The 19,606-nt window shown below is 40.0% G+C and overlaps 1 long non-coding RNA gene across 1 annotated transcript in view; it reads right to left on the bottom strand.

Moving 5' to 3' along the window:
* The window catches only part of LOC308064463, a 91,655-nt gene that overhangs the window by 68,711 nt on the left and 3,338 nt on the right, over positions 1 to 19,606 (bottom strand). The window contains exon 3 of the long non-coding RNA XR_013928392.1: positions 1 to 19,606. This exon is cut by the window's left edge and continues 10,680 nt beyond it. This is a non-coding gene — a long non-coding RNA (uncharacterized lncRNA).

Here is a 19,606-nt window from a genome sequence, read left to right as displayed (position 1 = left end):
AAAAAAAAAATAAAATCCTTGCTACTTTCTGCAACTGGATGCTAGAGTGTATATGCTGAAAATAACACTATTCCGTAAAGATTAATGCTGGTTTTTGTTTGGTGGGTGCTTTCTGGCAAAATGTAATGGGCAAGAGGTAAAATGAAATAATTAGAATTGATACACGTCACCTCATAGCAAACACTTGAAAGATTATATAACAACTCCAGACTAGAAGAAGGTCTAGAAACTAGAACTGGGATCTACCTTAAAGGCCAGAAATGTAGTTTTTGAAAGCTTTCTAAAGTGGAAGTTGCCTGAAGTAGCCCTGTTTTTCCCCTCAATCTGACTCCTCATTCCTGACCTTCCTCTCCCACCATCTCCAATGAGGCATTGCAAAACTGTTTGTGCAGAAATGCAGTGAAACAGATCAAGGAACTAGAGGATGAAAAATAGCCTTCCCCTAACCTATTTTTTTTTTTTTTTTTACTGGATGTTATGTCAGTTACACTCAAAAATGCACCATCCTTTCATCTTTCTCATCAAAGACCTGATAGCAAAGAAAGACTCAGAATACTTTGAGACTTAGAGTGAAGTGGTAGGCCTCCAAATGTGGTAGAATATGTCATGCAGGCAAGGATAAAGCTATGGTTTGACCAAATCCAATGACATTCTGAAATTTTCTTCAGTTATTGGCTATGGCTAGAAACCTGTTTTTATGCTTAATCTGAGCAAAAGTTTTCAGGAGCAAAAGCTGTCTTGCATTGAAAAAATGGAGACTGTATTACACAAGCATCCCTTTTGCACAGGCATGACTTCATTGGCATTAATAAGGGGCCAGTTTGTGTTTCCAGTTACTTAGTCACCAGAACTTTCTCTTGATTTCTGTGTGATGCTGTTGAAACTGTAGAGGCCTATGGTCAAACAGAGTAGGTTTCCTTGGCCATGTTTTGAGGTTGCCAGGCATCTCCTTGAACAAGCTGTGCCTTCCCCAAACAATGCAAGTAAAGCGATCCATTGCAATATTGACTGAAGAAATAACTATGCAGATCAAGAACTTAGCCCAGTTAAACGCTTGGGTAAATATGGGGCAAGATGGGACCAATGATGGCTGATGGCTGTCACCTGAGTCTGACACTGGAAGGAAGGAATTAATTTAGAGGACACAAATATAAGGGTCTGCCAACACCTATGCCTCTGCATTTGATAGAGAACCTTCTAAAGATGATAAGCACAGAAATATGCCATTTCATTTTATTCAAACATCACTCATCTTTGCAGGTATCCATGCATAAAGGAGGCTAGGCCCAAAGTCCAAGTATGTTCTCTGGCAAGTCTCCTTTCAGCTCTGTAGGGTTTGGGTTGTATTCAGGGGCCAGACTGTGTTCACCCATAGAACGGTGTGGTCTTTTACACTCCTCACTAAGATGAGCCTGTGGTTTGTGCTAAACTCCTAAAAGGATTTTGGACAATGTTGGCAGTTTGTCCTAGTTCAAAACTGTGTGAGGGATCATAATAGCATTAAACAGTATGGATGCCTGGGACCTTGTGCTCAATCCTGTACTTGCATCCTTCACTATTACAAGGACAGTTGAAGTTGTTACCACCAGGAGGAGAGAGGGAAGAAGCTTGTTTGCAGGGGAATGTGTTCTCTCTTTAATTCTAATGATTCCTGGCTATTTTTATGTACAGTAGTTAGTTTTCAGACTGATGAGAAGGAGTCTCATTTGTGCAGATGGGAAATGCTTATTATGCTAATAGTGTTCTGCATTGTTAGTGGAGATTATTAGACAGAGATGTTAGAAATGCCTCTAGTGGAATTAAGTAGGTGACAAGGTAAAACGAAGAGATAAATGACAACAGTGATTAGGAAATGGATTGTACTGAATACAATAGTGCAAAGGAAGAGAGGAAAGAAACTACTTTTACAACAAATTGTTTAGTCAGTGATGTATCTATGAAAAAAAAAAAAAGATAGTTTACTTAGAGGATATCAAACACTGCTTGTGAGATTACATGTGATGTTTAATCTGGAGAAAACTGAGAGAAATGTCAAAATGGTCAGCAAGGAGGAAAAACAGAACACCTGAAAATAAGGAAACCACAGGCAGGCTTGTATTTTATAATGAATATATTCTGCCAAATAACAGTATTATGCATGGCTAGATATATATTTTAACATGCAGTTTAATGAAATGTGCTATTCATCTTTAAACTTGTAATCAATCAAGAAAATCCAACATTAAAGATGGGCATATAGGCTGCATAGTCACATTGGTCTCATGTTGCATTGAAAACTGTTGCTCTTTGGTATGTTGTTTCTATACCTAGATCCGTTGTTTCAGCTGTAAGATGGGATTTGTGACTGCAGTCTGAAAAATAGGCTTTGGGCTTTGCTTCTGGAGCAACACATGTCAGCAGCCTAACTCTGCTGTAAACTTTTACTAAATGTTTGATGGAAATCAATGCTCATTTATAAGTGCTAGTGCAGCATTGCAGTTTGATATGACAGAACTGATAATGATAAATAAATAATTCAAGGAATATGGCTTTTTTCCTTGTCTGTGAATCAGCAGTGAATCAGTCCTACCAATATATTGATTATTCTTAATTATTTAGAATGGGTAAAAGCTTTCCTTGTTGTGTCAATTACTATCACATGGCATGTTCAAACGTTGATCATTTTGACTGTTCACACTTGCAGTGTGTGACAGATCGCTAAAGTTTCTGGAGTCGTTTTGACTCTCTCATCATATGCCTGAAAATTCCATGAGAAGCAGAAGAGTGACGAACAGCAAATAGTTACATTTGTTAACTGATAACGAATGCTCTTGTTTGCATTCAAACTCTCCTGCTTTTGTACATGGCAGGCAATGCAATGATTACTTTTTTCTCCCTGAGATTGAATAGATGTTAAGCAGAGAATTCTGATGGGATAAACACCCCTTCCTTTGGATTAATTCTATATATCTGTAGCTTCCTAGTATAAATAATCATGAATACAAAAGCTTATTGACTAGATAACTTGCTTTGACTGGTTGTAAAATGGTTTCCTGAAGTCTATCTGAAACGGACATGTGTGATGTAGCTGTTTGCTGATTTCCAGCACCACTGAAGAGCCTCATGCACCAGCTGACTCTATTTTCTCCTATTCTGACTCTGTTGATGGATGGCGAGAATGTCTAGTCTACTTGGCCAAAATGGCGGACTGACTGTCTTCCTAAAAGTATGGGTTAGGGGTTGGTGTATCCCCTGTTGCTGCAGCACCTGAGTGCCTCACAATATTTAAAGCCACTGAGAAGAGCAGGTACAACTATATCTTTTCATAGATGGGAAACTGGAGCAAAGAAAGACTCCATGGCTTGCCTAATGTCACATAGGAAGTCTGCAGTTGAACAGGGGACAAAACAAATTTTCCAGGTTCTGGGCCTTAAACATCCTTTCATGTTGATAATGCAGGAGATTCTTGAGCTGCAAAGAGCAACAAGAAAGGTCATCGCCCATGAGGAGGTGCCCATGATACAGAAAGTGTGCTCAGCTCTGTTTGGTAGTTGATACAAGGGGAAGAGAAGAGGGAAAAACTGTTCCATTTCTACTGAAAAGCAATTTGGAACAGACTGTGGATATAAGATTTTACAAAATGGTGCAGATATAAACTAGTATAAGCAAAGAGTAATCACCTGTGTTCTGTTATGAGAAATTCTTTATTCCTCTCCTTTCTGATGCTGAAGATCAGGTGAGGAAAGTTCATTGGGTAACCCAGCAGGAAAGGATGGGATCTGTCTGACGGGAAGGCAGTAGGAAATATTTTTTTTGGAGTGGGAAGTTCTTGTTTTAAAACACTATCAGTTTTTATGAGTGAAGTTTTATAGTGGAGTTGGACACAGAGTCTTTCAATATTTCTTTAGGTATGAGTAGCTGTTTGCTGTGTCTCCTTGAAGAAACACGGGAGCAAGGTAATCTTTCCTTTGGGTTGCCACAGCTATGAGGAGGAGCAAAGTTACACTGTGGAGAATATTTCTGTACCAGAAGTGTCTCCATGAGTTCAAGTTGCCTCTGATCAGGCACATTTTTGCAATACAATGAATTATTGTCTTATTTTACACATATCCGAGACAGCCTTACAAGAGAACTTTTTTTAAAGTTGAGAATAGACAAAGACACAATGTCCTCTTTTTACTAGTCAGCCCATTCCCACACCGTCACAAAAGCATTGTCATCAGGCTAAGCCTCCAACTGTGACTCTGACCTCTGTCCTTCCTGGACTGTAAAAACATCAGTCAATACTTGAGACCTCTGCAAACAACAGGCTTTGATGAGAGCACCCTAAAGCCTCTAACACTCAAAAACTCTGATCACTGAAAAAAAAAAAAAAAGGCATCCCTGGATGGATCCCTGGACAATATGAGTCTCAAAAACAACTGCTCAGTCTATTTCTTTTGTAAATAAGGTGACTAAGAGGTTAGTAAAATGCTGTGCCATTCACTTCACTTTCTTATTGGGTGTCTCCCTGACTTTGGATTTACATATGGCACAGACAGCAATTCTCTTGGGGAAATTCTGACTTTGCAAAAATCTTGGGATTCCTATCAGGGAAACCTAACAAAACATTTTTAGATAAGACAATCTGAATTAAAACTGCAGCATTTAATTCTGGGGTGATTTTATCTTTGTTTATATTCCCTTGTTGCCTCCTCAAAGTTTTGTTTCAGGTATCTTGGAATATCTGGAGATTTGTGGTAGAAAATAGAACATGAGGAATACCAGATACTGCAGTAACCAGGCCAGGTGCCCACCAAAGCTGCATTATCACTCCCCTCCTCAACCAGACAAGGAAGAGAAAATACAACAAATGGCTCACGGGTCGAGATAAGGACAGGGAGATCACTCAGCAGTTACCGTCATGGGCAAAACAGACTTGACTTGGGGAAATTAGTTTAATTCATTACCAATCAAATCAGAAAAAAAACCTTCCCCCCACCCCTCCCTTCTTCCCTGGCTTAACTTAATTCCCAATTTCTCTACCTCCTCCCCTCCCAAAAGAGCAGGGGGATGGGGAATGGGGGTTGTGGGCAGTTCATCACACATTGTTTCTGTTGCTTCTTCCTCCTCACACTCTTCCTGTGCCCCAGCCTGGGGTCCCTCCCACGGGAGACAGTCCCCCATGAACTTCTTCAGTGTGAGTCCTTCCCACAGGCTGCAGTTCTTCATGAACTGCTCCAGCGTGGGTCCCTCCCATGCGGTGCAGTCCTTCAGGCACAGACTGCTCCAGCGTGGGTCCCACATGGGGTCACAAGCCCTGCCAGCAAACCTGCTCCAGCCTGGGCTTCCCACAGGGTCACAGCCTCCTTGGGGCATCCACCTGCTCTGGCATGGGGTCCTCCATGGGCTGCAGGTGGGTATCTGCTCCACCATGGTCTTCCATGGGCTGCAGGGGGACAGCCTGCCTCACCATGGGCTTCACCACAGGCTGCAGGGGAATCTTTGCTCTGGCACCTGGAGCACCTCCTGCCCCTCCTTCTGCACTGACCTGGGTATCTGCAGAGTTGTTGCTCTCACATAGTCTCATGCTCTTCCGCTGGCACAGCATTTCTTTTTTTCCCCTTCCTAATATGCTATCCCAGAGGAGCTACCACTGTCACTGATGTGCTTGTCCTTGGTCAGTGGTGGGTCTGGGTCTTTCTCGGAGCCGTCTGGTGCTGGCTCTGTTGGACATGGGGGAAGCTTTTGGCATCTTCTCACAGAAGCCACCTCTTTGCCCCCCCTGCTACTAAAACCTTGCCATGCAAACCCACTACACCCGTCCAAGTGCAATGAATTCTTAAATGGGGCCAAACTAAAACATGGTGATCCAGTTCAATAAATTGAACTTAAATATCTCAGTAAATTAATATTGTTATACTGTATTTTGTATTTTTTAAATTATATAATTTCCATTCAATTAAAGAGCATTGTTTTGTAATTTTGTATCCATGAGAGGAGGGTGAATGTTCTGCAAATGAAAACTTCCTATTCTATTTATCAATTACAGATTGATAAATAGCAAAAATTACGTGTACTTTTTGACCTTTCATAGTCATTTATTGCATTTAAAAATGAAAGAGCCTGGAAAACTCTACTTAATAGAATAAGCCAGCACACATAAAAAAACCACCTGAAAATATTTACCTCAGTTATTGTATTTTTAAATAGATCTTGACATTGCTTGGCAAAGAGTAAATGTATTGTATTTACTTGGCTAGCCAAGTGCTTACTTTCCCACTACTCAAATAGTAGCTGACACTGGTTCTCTAAAGTGAGTGACGAACTAGGGTGAGGACTGAGTTGTCCTGATAAGGGGACCACAGTATTCCTTAATGAACGTACAAGCCTAATTTCATGTTTAATCAATGTAAGCACTGGAAAGGTACTGTCACTTGCATGTATTCTATTCTGCTGGTGACTTCTTTTTTTCTTTGCCTCCAGAAAGTCTCAGAGTAACTCCACTTCTAATCCAGCTGTCTTAGATAGGAGCCTTTACATAGATGAACTATTCCAGATTGCCATCTGCCTAAAACTGAATGTAGAGCTGCACAAGAAACACTGTTTCCATCTAGTAAAACTCTTCAGACATATTTCTGTATTCTTCATCTCCTTTGGAATGATCAGGGATCTTATAAAATCTTTTGGTGGAGAACAGAAAGGAAAGAAAATGAAACATTGAGGTAAGTGATTTATGTTCAAATACCTGCCCTGAACAAGCACATTGTGACTAAAAAACACATTGATTTGGGTAATAGTGAAAGGTAATTCATGAGCCAGCATGAACACATAGCTTTCCCGCTTCATTCTATGCCAGTTCCCTAGGACTTCAAAGTTTGAATCAAAGTTTCTGCCTTCTGTTAATTTTTTCTGTGAGCTGTTTTTCTCTTTCTGAGGGTTTACCTCTTTTCCATGATGAGCAGGGCATTTGGTGGGTAACTTCCACCAGCGAAGCTGCTCCTGTCTAAGAACAAGCTGGTGAACTCAAAAACTTTCAGAGAGCTGGATTTAGGCTACAGAATTCACAAAGCATTATGAAACCTACACAGGTGAGTATTTACAATCTAAGCAACAGTAATTTTCTCTTTGTATTTTCATTTCATGCAAAATTTCAGAATGCGTGATATATCACCAGTCTTTTTCTTCCTTAAAAAGCTTTGAATCTGCATGAAAGTCAGGCACAATGTATCTAGATTGCTTCTACTGTGTGCAGGAAAGGAAGAAGGCAGCATAACAAAGATTGCAATGTCTGGTTTTAAACATGTAGTAAATTTTCACTTATAAAACCAGGAAGGCTATAAGGTAGATTAGTACTTTTCTTTGCAGTAATATGTAAATCTAATTAACTACTGCTTCTGTAAGTATAAGACAAACCAGACATATTTTCATAGAGTTTTGTATTACAAACTCTGAAGAAATTACTGTAATGATCTAGAGTAACTTACTTCATAACTCTGGACATAGAACTTCCCTGCATAAATCCCTACTTGAACTAGAGTATCGCTTGTAGAAAAGAATCTAATCTCAGCATCTTCAGCAATGCTTAAACAACAGGATTGTGACTAAATTATGCTAAGAAATGAAGGCAAATTCAGTAATGATAAGCTATGCTACATACAAGTGCACCGGCTTCTATCCAACTCTTTAAATGCTACTGTAGAACAAATAAAATTTTAAAAAATAGAGAAGAAATGTATTTGTTCCATGTTTTCAACCCACTAGCTTTTAATTTTTTTTAACATGCCCAGATCCAGGAAACTTCCGTGATGGACATTTTGTAGGTTATGTGGTATGACTTCACTAGAAACAACTGACACATGCAGAACCATTCACAAATTATAAATAAATAAATAAATAGATAGATAAAGGCTGTGCATACATCCAAAGATTTTGATTGCTCTCAGCAAATTAAGTTCCCAGTTTTAGGGAAGATTTATTTCTATTTGCAGTGTGTATATTTAAAGTCAGTCTGGTATGCATGTTTAAAGTAATAAGGTAGACATCAGAAAGTTAACAGTTTAATAACAGGTTGCCTAAGAATGCCAGGGCCCTTACAGTGATCTGAATGTAATTGACAGCTATTATTCTTCACTTAGAAGCAATGGCCCACCCCAGGAGCAATGAACAGACAAATCATATAGTATCATGTTCCTTCTTGATTGAACAACTTCAGGGGCCCATGGCTAACTGCATGGCCTCTTGTTCAGCTGCAAAAGTGTCTTTTTATTTGTTTGAGGAAGTGCACAATTGAATACGGAGGTGAAAGAGAGGCCATTTCTCTTTTGTTTTTTTTTTTCCCTTTTCCCCCTCAGCCTCAGAAAGGTCAGGAGCCTGCTTCATCTGTCATGCTTAATCAGCTGATGAAAACTCTGCTGATGCACGAGTTTGTGGCTCCTCTATTTTAAGCATAAATCTTAATGGAAGAATCATTCTGTAATGTGTTACTTCCTGAAATGTGGGGCTGCTCTTTTAGGAGGTGCTGGAGGCTTCTGGTAGCATGCGTGTACAGTGTTTCTGGAGCTCTCCCAGGGCACTGTGCTTTTGTTGGGTGATATATGTGACAGCTTCCCAATTGCATACGATAAGGCATGTGGTCTCAGACTCCAGCAAAAGGCTGTAACAAAGGGACTAGACGTCCCAACTGGAATGTGAAACAAGTCATCATGACTACAGTTAACAGGATGCCGCTGACTGAGGAACAAAGATGGGAGTACATTTCAATTGCCAGAATTCATTTGCTCATTTCTCTCCATCCCATCATCTTTCTGATTCAGTTTTTGCAGAACAGTGGAAAAATGCTGTGTATCTAGTAAAGGTTGGCAAGAGATGTGCACGTGTTGAACTAGAGGGGAAGATGGAATTATGCAATGTTGGCATAAGTGTTCCTTTGTCCTGGCTGGTAGGTCTGGATGAGCATGCAGAGGGACAGATACTGTCCCTCTCTTTTCAGTGACACATCTCTTTTAAAACCCTTTTGAGATCTTTGTGGTAAAAGATGTCTTTTCACTAAAAATTATGTAGCTATCTGCTTTGCCACGTTCTCCTTGTTCGTCTTCGGATATGACGTATTTTTTATATGCATACATTCTAGGAAGGCCCAAGAATTTGTCTCAGGAAGAAGATCCTATAAAGAAAAGCTTCAGCACCATAAGATGCAGTGCCTTCTCTACTATCACAGAAGACACTTAGAAAGCAAAAAGGGAATGAGTTGCAAGACAGAAATATGTTGTCCAAGATGGTAATGGATACTACTTTTTGCCACAGGATGAAGGAAAAGGAAGCAATTCCCAGCCTCACACAAAATGAAAGTAGACTACAGCACTTCTTTTTAATGAGCCTATTCGGCCATAAACACATGTGTGAAAAAAATATAAAGTTATACCTAGTGACTTTGTGTGGGCTCAGAAAAGAAGAAGCCTTAATGTGGCCTGTGTCAGGTATTCTGACAGGAAAATATTTGTTACTTTAAAAAAAGTTCAACAGAATGAGCTGGATTTCAAGAATGTTTTGCTCCATAGGTTGATGTGCCATTAAATTATTCATCATTGTATTAATGCGTGTACTGAATTGTTGAAGTCCAGCATTAAGAAGGACAGAGCTGCAATAAAAAGACTTCACAACAGCCTCCCTCTACCCCAGTTTTATCGCATGTAGTTGGGAGATATTTCTCACTGTATCACAACATAGAAGAAAACACAAATGAATGCACAGACAAGAGATGTATTGGATGCATGGAGTACTCATCAGCTGTCCTCTGACGTACACAGAATTTAAGGCCCTGGTGCTTGCCAGAATATTACATGTATAGTTCCAATAATTTCATGGCGTCTTGAACTTGGAAATACTACCTGGGGCATAATATACATGGTGCACCTTCAGAGAAGCTGAAGAACACTTAAATATTCAGCCACCTCAGACAGGCATAAGCACGTGTGGAGGCTACATCACCCTTTAACACAGCTTTTCCAAACATGCAGGCTGCAACCTCATGAAGAGTCATGATAGCAATTCTGTTTTGGTGCTAAGCCAGGAGCTCAGTTTTCAACCACATGTAAGGTTGCAACTGGAAAGGATTTGGGAACTGGTATTCTAGTGATAAAGTGCAACTCTGCAAGTTACAGCAGTGTCTCAAGATTGAGTGCATGTGTGCTCATGTGTGCGTGATTCACGTCACTCGTTCTCCACCTACTGGTGGCATTTTTAAGGCCTATAAACCCTAATGCCCCCGCTATGAGTGATATGGAGGTTACCACTAGTTAACCCCATAAAAATGTGCAATCGGCTAATTGGAAAATTCTAATTAAGCCTGTGCTCATGGCGCAGACAATCTTATATGAAAGGCGCTCAGCTTGTGTGTATGACTGGCCTGCTTGCCACTGGAGAGCAGCAATGGGGTTGGGCAAGCTTTCCTTTCCCAACCACTGGAGCATGATGGCCCGGGTGACTGTGTTGATGGCTGGCTTGCTGAGGGCCGATTTTTCTGCTGCAGCCACCCATGGTTCCTTAGTTCCAGCTGCCTATTCATCCATGTTCCCTGTTCTCACTAATCGCCATTTCGAAACAAAATGAACAGGGGTGAACACAACTATCATTAGGAAAAACGATGACAATTAAATATAATTAATAAACACTCCTATTACAGGGCATATGCATGCTGTGTGTCTAAACTGGACTGAGTCTGAAAATTAGTACACCTCATTACCCAAATGAATTGGAATTACACAGCACAACTTCCACTATTAATACAGCTTAAAGAAATCCTCCATTTTTTCTCATGTATATCTGTTTCCAGAAAACTCTGTGCTTTTTAGTCAAAGAATATTAGAATGAACACTGCTAATCACATCAGTCCAGATGGTTGGCTCTCTTCTTGCCAAGTGGAAGTATTGTAACCTATTTAATGTGCAATTTACATAAGCTCCATGTTAATAAAGATCCATGAGCTTGTGGACTCTACTCTTTTCTGTATTACGGGTTCAGTCCACAGAGGCACAGCACAGTGCTTGTAACTGCTGTTGGTCCTGGCCGCTGAAGCCAGGACTGCTCAGTACCTTGCCCCCAGCCCTTGTCCCTGTCTTCTCAGGGAAGTATGGGATCCTATAATTGATCATTATCCCCTTTTGAAGTAAAAAGTACAGTTAGGACCATACATGCCAAGACCACATAAATCTGTGGTAAAGGCTAGAGTGAAACCTAGCTCAAAATAAAATTATCCTGTTATTGTGTGCATTCAGCCTGCATTCTCGGACCAGCTGGAATGTGTTAGAATTGTTTTGTGTTTATGGGCTCTCCATCTTAACCTTACACAATTTAATTTTCTCTGGAAATTTACTAACTTTGAGGCTACTGTGCACCCTGTCCTTCAGCCCAACTAGGATTTTCTGTGTGGCAGGTCACACTATGCTGGTGATCACAACATATTTTTCTGATGGTGGAATGATGTGCTTATGAATTCCTGTTGGTATCTCTGTAACTCATATGAGAAAAGTTTTGCTGCTGAGAGAACATCTCCAGCAGGTTTGGCAGGCCATGCACCTTTCTGATATCCAACTGTTATGTGGAAAGAAAGCATACAACCACAGATCATCTAACATTAAATCATGGACTTGGCTGTACATCCCCCACTTTTCCTGAATCTTCTAGAGATACCTATGGAAGGCAGAGACTGCTTTTTTCTAACCACTGTAGAAACTTGTTGTAAGAGTACTTTGTTGTAAGAGTTCTTTGTTGTAAGAGTGCTTTGAAGAGCTTGTTGTATGTACAAATGGGACAGACACCAGCTGAACATGGGAAAGACAAAATTGTTTCCAAGGCTATATAGGAGTTAAAAGGCAGAATCACACAACTCGTTCTACAAGGCTGTGTTACCTAGATTAACAATAAAATTTGACCTAAATCTGCAAAGGAGATGACCTGTGTCTGAATGTTTTCTAACTTGGTAGGTTGTTGGCTGATATGGGCTTGTTATGTTAAAAGCACTAGAACCAGTGTAATTATTCATTTCATGTTTAATATTTTGATATTTAGTTTAACATTTCAGAATGTATTAAAGGCTATTGGGAGTATTACCACAGCTATGGACATAGTAGTGGAGGGTGCACATCCGTCTCCACTGTGTAACAGAGCACAGTAAGATGCCAAGGGCTTAACGCTTGCCATTGTTGAATCCAGAAGTGTCATCTTTGACACTACTGGAGAAATGTTGGATCTATTAAGATTAAAGACCAGATACCACAGGATGAGTTTGGCCCACCCAGGGATTTTTCCAAACAAAAAGATGACTAGCAAACAAAACAACTTTATGGAGAACCAGCACATGTCCCATAGCTATCTGAATCTGCTGTTCTTACGTGCTTCTTTGCCATTTCAGACAAATAGAACATATCAGATCCCTGAAATCTCTGACACCTCTGTGATGTCCTCTTCATCTGCCTTTCACTAACAGGTCACCAACTTCACAGGCAGTATGGGCATGAAAACCTATGTGTTCTGTGACCAAAGAAGTATGGTCCTCTTCTCTCCATGCAGAGACTGTTGCAAAAGACGTCCCTGCCCCCAGGAAGATGGTGCAGCCCATTCACTACCCATGTCCTGGCACTGGAAAAGGAATCAAAGGAAGCTGTGAGTGGAGGAGGACAACATCCACCCCAAAAATGCAGTTGTACTAGAGGAAGTAAATTTTTCTATTAAAAAGGATAGGGTGTCAGACAATGTTTTACCACGGTAACTACATGATATTTGTGGGGAGGGTTGGACTGTGTAGCCTCAGTAGGGGCTTCCTCTGGATGAGCCCCACTTTGCACTAATATAATTTCCAATGTCCAAATGGCACAATCTAATCTGTAATAAGCAGCCAACATGGATATGATGCAAGAACAGGAAAGGAGGAGAAAAAAACAGGTACATTAAAAAAAGAGAAACAAAAACTCAGAAAGAAACATACTGGTTAGACAGACTGCTGTAGTACAAAGGGTAATTAGTACTTTGGAAATATGGTCCAAGAAACTTCTTATTGCTACTAAATTGACTTTTGCTATTAAAGTGAATTTTGCTATTAAAAATATGACTTCAGAGAAGACTTTGTAATAGAAAGGATAGTCTGTAGCATCAGTTGACTGAGAGGGCAATGTGATATTTGAAACTAGAGGTTTTTAAGAACAGCTTGCACAGGCATCCAGTGGTCTTTTTAATGCTTTTCAGCTTCTGGGGATCTCAACTAAAGTTTTTGTAGTAACTTGTGTGTGTGTGTGTGTGTGTTTATGTATATTTATGCACACAATGGGGGTTTAAGAGAAAAAAATTATATAAAGCAAGAACATCCTAGCTTATCCATTACCAAGACAATACTAATTATGTGAATATTTAGTGGTTATATGCTAGAAATCATTAAAACCGCACAACCACTACTTTGTAAAGGACCACATGAATTTCTCCTGTGCACAGCTTCTTCCACAAAGCCTAAGGTGACACTTGCCTGTTTCTGCAAGCCTGGGGACAGCCAGTAAAATCTCCCCCAAGGGTTGCTTCAAAGGCACAGGACGTTCACTGCTCTGTGCCTTGTTGTGCCAGGCCTGGAGCAAATATTTGTGCTTCTTGTGCTTAGCACAGCAGGAGACTAAGACTCAGTAGGTTTTACTAAGAACTGCAAAGTTCTGGCTGGGACTCTTCTGCCTCAATGTGGCAGCTGCTCTTGCAAGATTCTGTCAGGGCTGATGTAGACAGAGTAGCTCTTAGTTTTTGAGGGGGAGAGGAGAATGGATAAGATGACTCTGCCATGTCCCTTTCTGCCTGGTTTTCTATGACTCCTTGAAAACAAAAACCTGAAACTCTGAGTGAGACTATTTTCAAACACCACCAGTCTTCAAGACTCCAAGCCTGAAAATTCAGAGAATGTTTTGTTGACAGGAACCTGTCACTTGCATTTCTGACAGATGTAGTCTTGCTTGGTTGTTGTTTTGTTTTTTGCCTGTTTCAACTGAAATATGGAAATATCTTTTCCATGTGTATGGGAAAGATGGAATTACTCAGGAGTGATTTTTCCTAACCTTTAGAAAACACCCCCGTATTCTTCAGTTGGCTGCTTCTAATGCTTCCCACTGCTTTAAGCTCTGTTTTCCTACAGAACTGTGTGTTTATGGCATTTTAATCAAGTCTCCTTATTAAAGGTGTGAGCACCATTTTCTGTAAGGTAAAGGCTTGAGCACAACCTACATCAACACCTGACAGAGCCTGGTGATTATACATAACCTACATAACAGCTTTTCTGTTACACTTTTGACTACATTCTCACTCATTTCCTAAACCTTGACAAGGTAGGCAATCTGCCTTCCCGTTGGAATCTCATGCCCACTGCCCACCATTACAGTCAGCTATCAATGAACAAGGTGACTGCAAACTAAGCTACATTTACTGGTACCTGCTAGTACCAGCTAAGTCTTCTTTATCTCTTAATACAAAAAAAAGCCCTGGTGAGTGCTTGTGCTTGCAAGATTTACAGTAGGGATTAGAATCTGGAAGATAAATTTTCCTTCCCATTTCACATACGCAACCTATTCCCAGGTCAGGATTCATTCTGTCACTTAATACAAGGGAAGACTCTGGCATGAAATCCAGGATATGTTTTAATCTATTAATCAAAACTGGTGTAAACCTATCTTTAGACCTTGTCCAGACAAGAAAGAAAAATCATGTCCAAATACAAATAACTAAAACAAGTTTTTACCTGCTTTATTTCTGTGGGTCTTCTTTCCTTCTTTTTTCTTTTTTTTTTTCTTTTTCGTTTTTCTAAGTATTTGAGACAGTTGGAATTTTACTGTTGAAGGGTGAACAAAGGCCCTTCAAATGACTTATTTCAGGTCTGTAATGACTATATTTGTATTAATGCTAAAATGGCCACAAGTCTCCAAGCATGTTTTCATATTTAATTGATATTATAGCAACATCTAGAAAGACTTTTCTTCCACAAAGACTTTAGAAAAGTTTAAGAACCTAAAGGTATTAAAACTTCACCAAAACAAAACTTCAGTGCTGGACATGGCTGCTGAAGTCTAACAAATATGTTATGTGAATGACTGACTTGTCACTTCAGTAACTACTGATTCCTATTTTGGACTTTCAGGTTACTTTTATTACCTACATGTTGCTGGGTTTCATCCTGATCTTACAATTGGTTTTGCCTAAGTGAGCCCTATCATCTTGCTATGGTGATGGTCCTTTCATGTCTTCTGTGTATCAGTGCTCTCGTGGGGTAGTCTTACTCTTAAAACTTATTTCTCTAAACAAAGAAGAATCTTATTGCAAACATGTCTCATTAATCTAGCCTATTGTCCTATTGAAAAATCAGGTAGTTAGAAATATAAACATATTTATGTTCCATTTGCTCCACCTGTTCTATCATGTTCTCCCCCAGTAGTTAAGAACATTGCAACACTAGGATTTAACAACTGACTGTCAAATTCAAGAAAGCTAATTTTTAGCCTGCTCCTTTATAGCTGGCCTCAGGCTTTAAATCTCCCCATATGACCCTCAAGTAATAATTAGAGCAATTAGTTCCTGTCCCTCTGGGGTAATTGCTAGCATAAATTGAGCTGACTTTCCTAAAAGTTCCTCTAAAAAGTCGGAAAGAAAGAAGGAAAGAAAGAAAAAAACCAAGCCCCACTAAAAAAGTGAGGGAAGGAAAAGGCTGTACATAAACCAGCAAAAATAAATGGGAAAAGAAAAAGCAAGACAAGACAATTTTCCACATTCCATTCCTGTGATGCTGCCTCACTCACAAGCACCACATATATAACATTCCTTCTTGCAGGCAACAGGCCTCCCTACCCCAGGTGCCATCAAAAATTAAGGGAAAGAAAAAAAAAAAAAGAGAAACTCATATCTTAAAAGCAACCCTGTTTTTCATCAAAACATATTGCTTTAAAGCAACCATCTGACTGGAAAGGGGAAAAAAATCTACAAAAGTCTTGTTCTCTAAATATCTATGTAATGCTCAGCCAAAAGAATAACTAAACAGTAATGAGCAGGAACATGAATTTACCAAGTTAAAGGGAGAAACACCGCAGTGGAATAATTTGCTGAAGGGGATTAGGTGCAGGTCAACATAGCCCTCTGTGGTCAGCAGCAACGAAAGCAGAATCAAGCAGAAATTCATTACAAATCCAGTGCCAAGAGTAGGAATGCTGTATTTAATGATTTCAAAACTTGGCTTTGTTCAGAATCAGCACAAAACCTGACAATTTCAGATTCCTTTTTGAAAGAAATAGTACAAGCTGTTTTATTTCTCTCAAAGTCTTCTGTTTAAACAGCATTAAAATATTTCTTTTTTATTTTAGCTATTTTTTAATACTTGGTGACATACAAAAATATTTAAAGTAAACAAGTAAGAAGCCCTCCTATCTGGTTCAAACACATAGAAATGGGAGAGTTTAAATAGTCAAAAGTGTTCTCCACATCCTTTTTTTTTAGTGAAAATTAAATACTGGTGAATTTCAAGAATTAACTTGGGTAGACCAACATGAACACAGAGTATATTCTCCCAATAGTAATAAAGCCAGCTCTGCCTCAGAACTTAATTGTCCACTGTTGCTTTAGTTTAAATGTATTGCTTAAGCGCACTCATTCTAAAGGAAAATACAATTAAAGTAGTTAATATGAAATTATTATTTTGGACTGTGAAAGAGGGAAAAAAGTTGATAAAATAATCTTGAAATTATTTCACATCACTTATCTAATTGTAAAACACCCTAATTCCTTCTATTTTTCTTCTCTCTATGAGGTGACCCTGATGTCTCCTATCTCTGCCCCTTTTTTCTTAAGAAAATAACTCAGGATAAGATTGGTATTTTACTATATTATCATAGGTGAAAAATTATGTGCTTCAGAAATGGAAAAAAGAGCTAACTAGTATTCAGAAAATTATTCAACTTCTGCTTAACTGTTGGTCCTTGGAAAAGATAATCATGCCCTGTGCATAAACGAATGCCAGTTTCCATGGCTCAGCTGCCCTGGAGAAGGGCTCTGAGACAGAAAGCCTCCATTCCCCTCTCTTGTCCAGGTGAGCAGGGTGGACAGAGGTTTGGAAGAACTGAGAACAGGTCTCTGACTTCACTGAGTCAATGTCAGCCTGTCTCCTGTACAACCTCAAGGCTGAAGAAGGTCATTCATGAGCCAATGCAACATGGGGCTAGTTTTAGGTCATCGACTAGGACAGGAGGTGCACCAAGCAGCCTAGCGGTGATGAAAGTAACACAGGAGTCGTTTTCACCTCAACACTTGCCCCATCCAGTCTGTTGACATATATCTTGAGTCCCAGGACATAATTTTTGGTTTGCTGGAAGTCCTGTGTTGTTCATCAGCTTTCAGAGAATCATGCCCAGAGTAGAAGCACTTTTCTGTGTATGGCAGAAGCGTAGTGGAATTGGGAGCCACAGTGTCAGAGAAAGGAAATGTCTGTCAACCTGAAATGTACTTGTCTCATATCGGCTCATCTCATGTATTGGTAGGCTGACTACTGAACCCTGGTGACTTGATAAATTTTATTGTTTTGAACAGACAGGCATCAGGACACACTGGTAAAAAACCTGGGTGCTTAATAACAATATTTAGATATATTTTGTAGGCTAACAAAATGTTGAGTCTGTGTTCTGAGACACCAATGCTGATACAGGTACTGGCTATTCAGCTTTCCACATCTGCATGAATTTGGAGCAGTCACAATGAAGGCAGAGAAACTGGTGATATAAAATATTGGATTATTGTAGTGCTAAAGAAAAAAAGGAAGGATAAGCAACACCTAAGTCCTCACATAATGCACACTTCATATATGGTTAATGCAGTGTGAATTCAAATGAAATATAGAAACCTAAACCGGAGCAGATCATGGCTGACATCAGACACTGCAGGCATATTTATATTTTCTTCAGTATTTCCTCAGAGATCAGGAAGCACAGCTGACATACATTCAGATGAGGTAATTTCCTTATCCTTGAAGTCAGTGTAACAGGCGCTTGGTCACTTTAACTAGATGAAGTGATATACATAGGAACTGCCAGCTTCACTTAGCAGAGTAAGATATAAGACCTCATGCACCTTTGAGAATTTGCACCTTCCTCAGTACTGGTACAAAATATAAAAGGTAGGACATGTAATGGGTGAGTTAAGATGTCAGGGTACAAATCCTCATCAGCCAAGATTCATGGAGGGCATCAGGTCTTATAAGGAATCTGCTCTGAACAAAAGGGTAATGGAAAAACTCACACGGACTTGTGATACACCACTCTGGACTTTGGGGTAGTTAAAGCTTTAGAGAAACCTAAATGAATAGGTAAAGTCTGTCCAGATTAAGGTGGCAATGATACAGCTAGAAGGGACAACACAAAGAGAAGCATGAGTTTAGAAACTTTTTCATTAGATAAAAGTCCAGTCAAGTTTACACGATCTTGCTTCACAAATAAAATGTCTTCCATTTGATTTATTTTGATTATGTTTCTTGTGTGCTAAGTGGTGGTACAGCACTTCAAGAGGGATGATTTCCAGTGCAAATTTGATGGCAAAAATAGAAACTTTGTTACTTGTTTCCAAATGCATTTCTTAGCTTTTACACTAAAAAGTATGCTTTTGATCAGTCCTGAAGACACAAACCTGACTGCAGGCAAGTAAATCTAAGCACATGTAAGAGGCCAGAGGAGGATTCTGCCTCATGAGTGCGCTTTCACTAGACAGTACTTTCACTGGAGGCTATGAGGCCGGGGATATGATTGTATTTCTCATCTGTACTTCCCTGTGTTGAAGCAGTGTGGATTTTACATGCCTAGGGAAGAGCGTGGGGAAGTGGAGAAATTCTCAGAGGGAATGTGTCAGATCTATAGCTACACACAGTGTTAACACATGCTCGGGCTCCCACTCTCTTCATTCTCTCTACATCACCTGCCTGCTGAGTTGAACATTTTGGAGGTGGTGAGACGACACGACAAGGAAGGACTGTTTTCCCAGCTCTGGCAGAACACAGAAAAAGTGTAAATGGGCCAGCTGATACAAGGAATGTTAGGATTTTAGAATAGCACATAGCTTCTTCTGCATTTAATTGCCAGAGCTCACCAACATGTTAAGCAGGTACAGTATTCTTATGGTTTAACCCCAGCCAGTAACTAAGTACCATGCAGCCGCTCTCTCATTCCCCCCTCCCCAGTGGGGTGGGGAAGAGAGTCAGAAAAAAAAGGTAAAGCCTATGGGTTGAGATAAGAACAGTTTACTAACTGAAACAGAGTAAAATATAATACCAGTATCACTACATTAATAATAATACTTGTAATGAAAAGGGAGATAACAAAAAGAGAAAGAGAAAAAATACTTAAGGGTAAAAAAACCCCACCCTCAACCCCACCCGAAGTGATGCACAGTACAACTGCTCACCATCCTCTGACCGATGCCCAGCCAGTCCCTGAGCAGCCATCGGCCCCTCCCGACCAACTCCCCCCAGTTTATATACTGAGCGTGATGCTTTATGGTATGGAATATCCCTTTGGCCGGTTCGGGTCAGCTGTCCTGGCTCTGCTCCCTTCCAATTTCTTGTGCCCCTCCAGCCCCCTCGCTGGCAGGACCTGAGAAG

Source organism: Falco punctatus (genome assembly GCF_963210335.1).
Source record: "Falco punctatus genome assembly, chromosome: 5".
NCBI classification, from domain to species: Eukaryota; Metazoa; Chordata; class Aves; order Falconiformes; family Falconidae; genus Falco; species Falco punctatus.
Note: the sequence above shows the minus strand (reverse complement) of the source record. Positions and strands in the feature narration are given on the sequence as shown.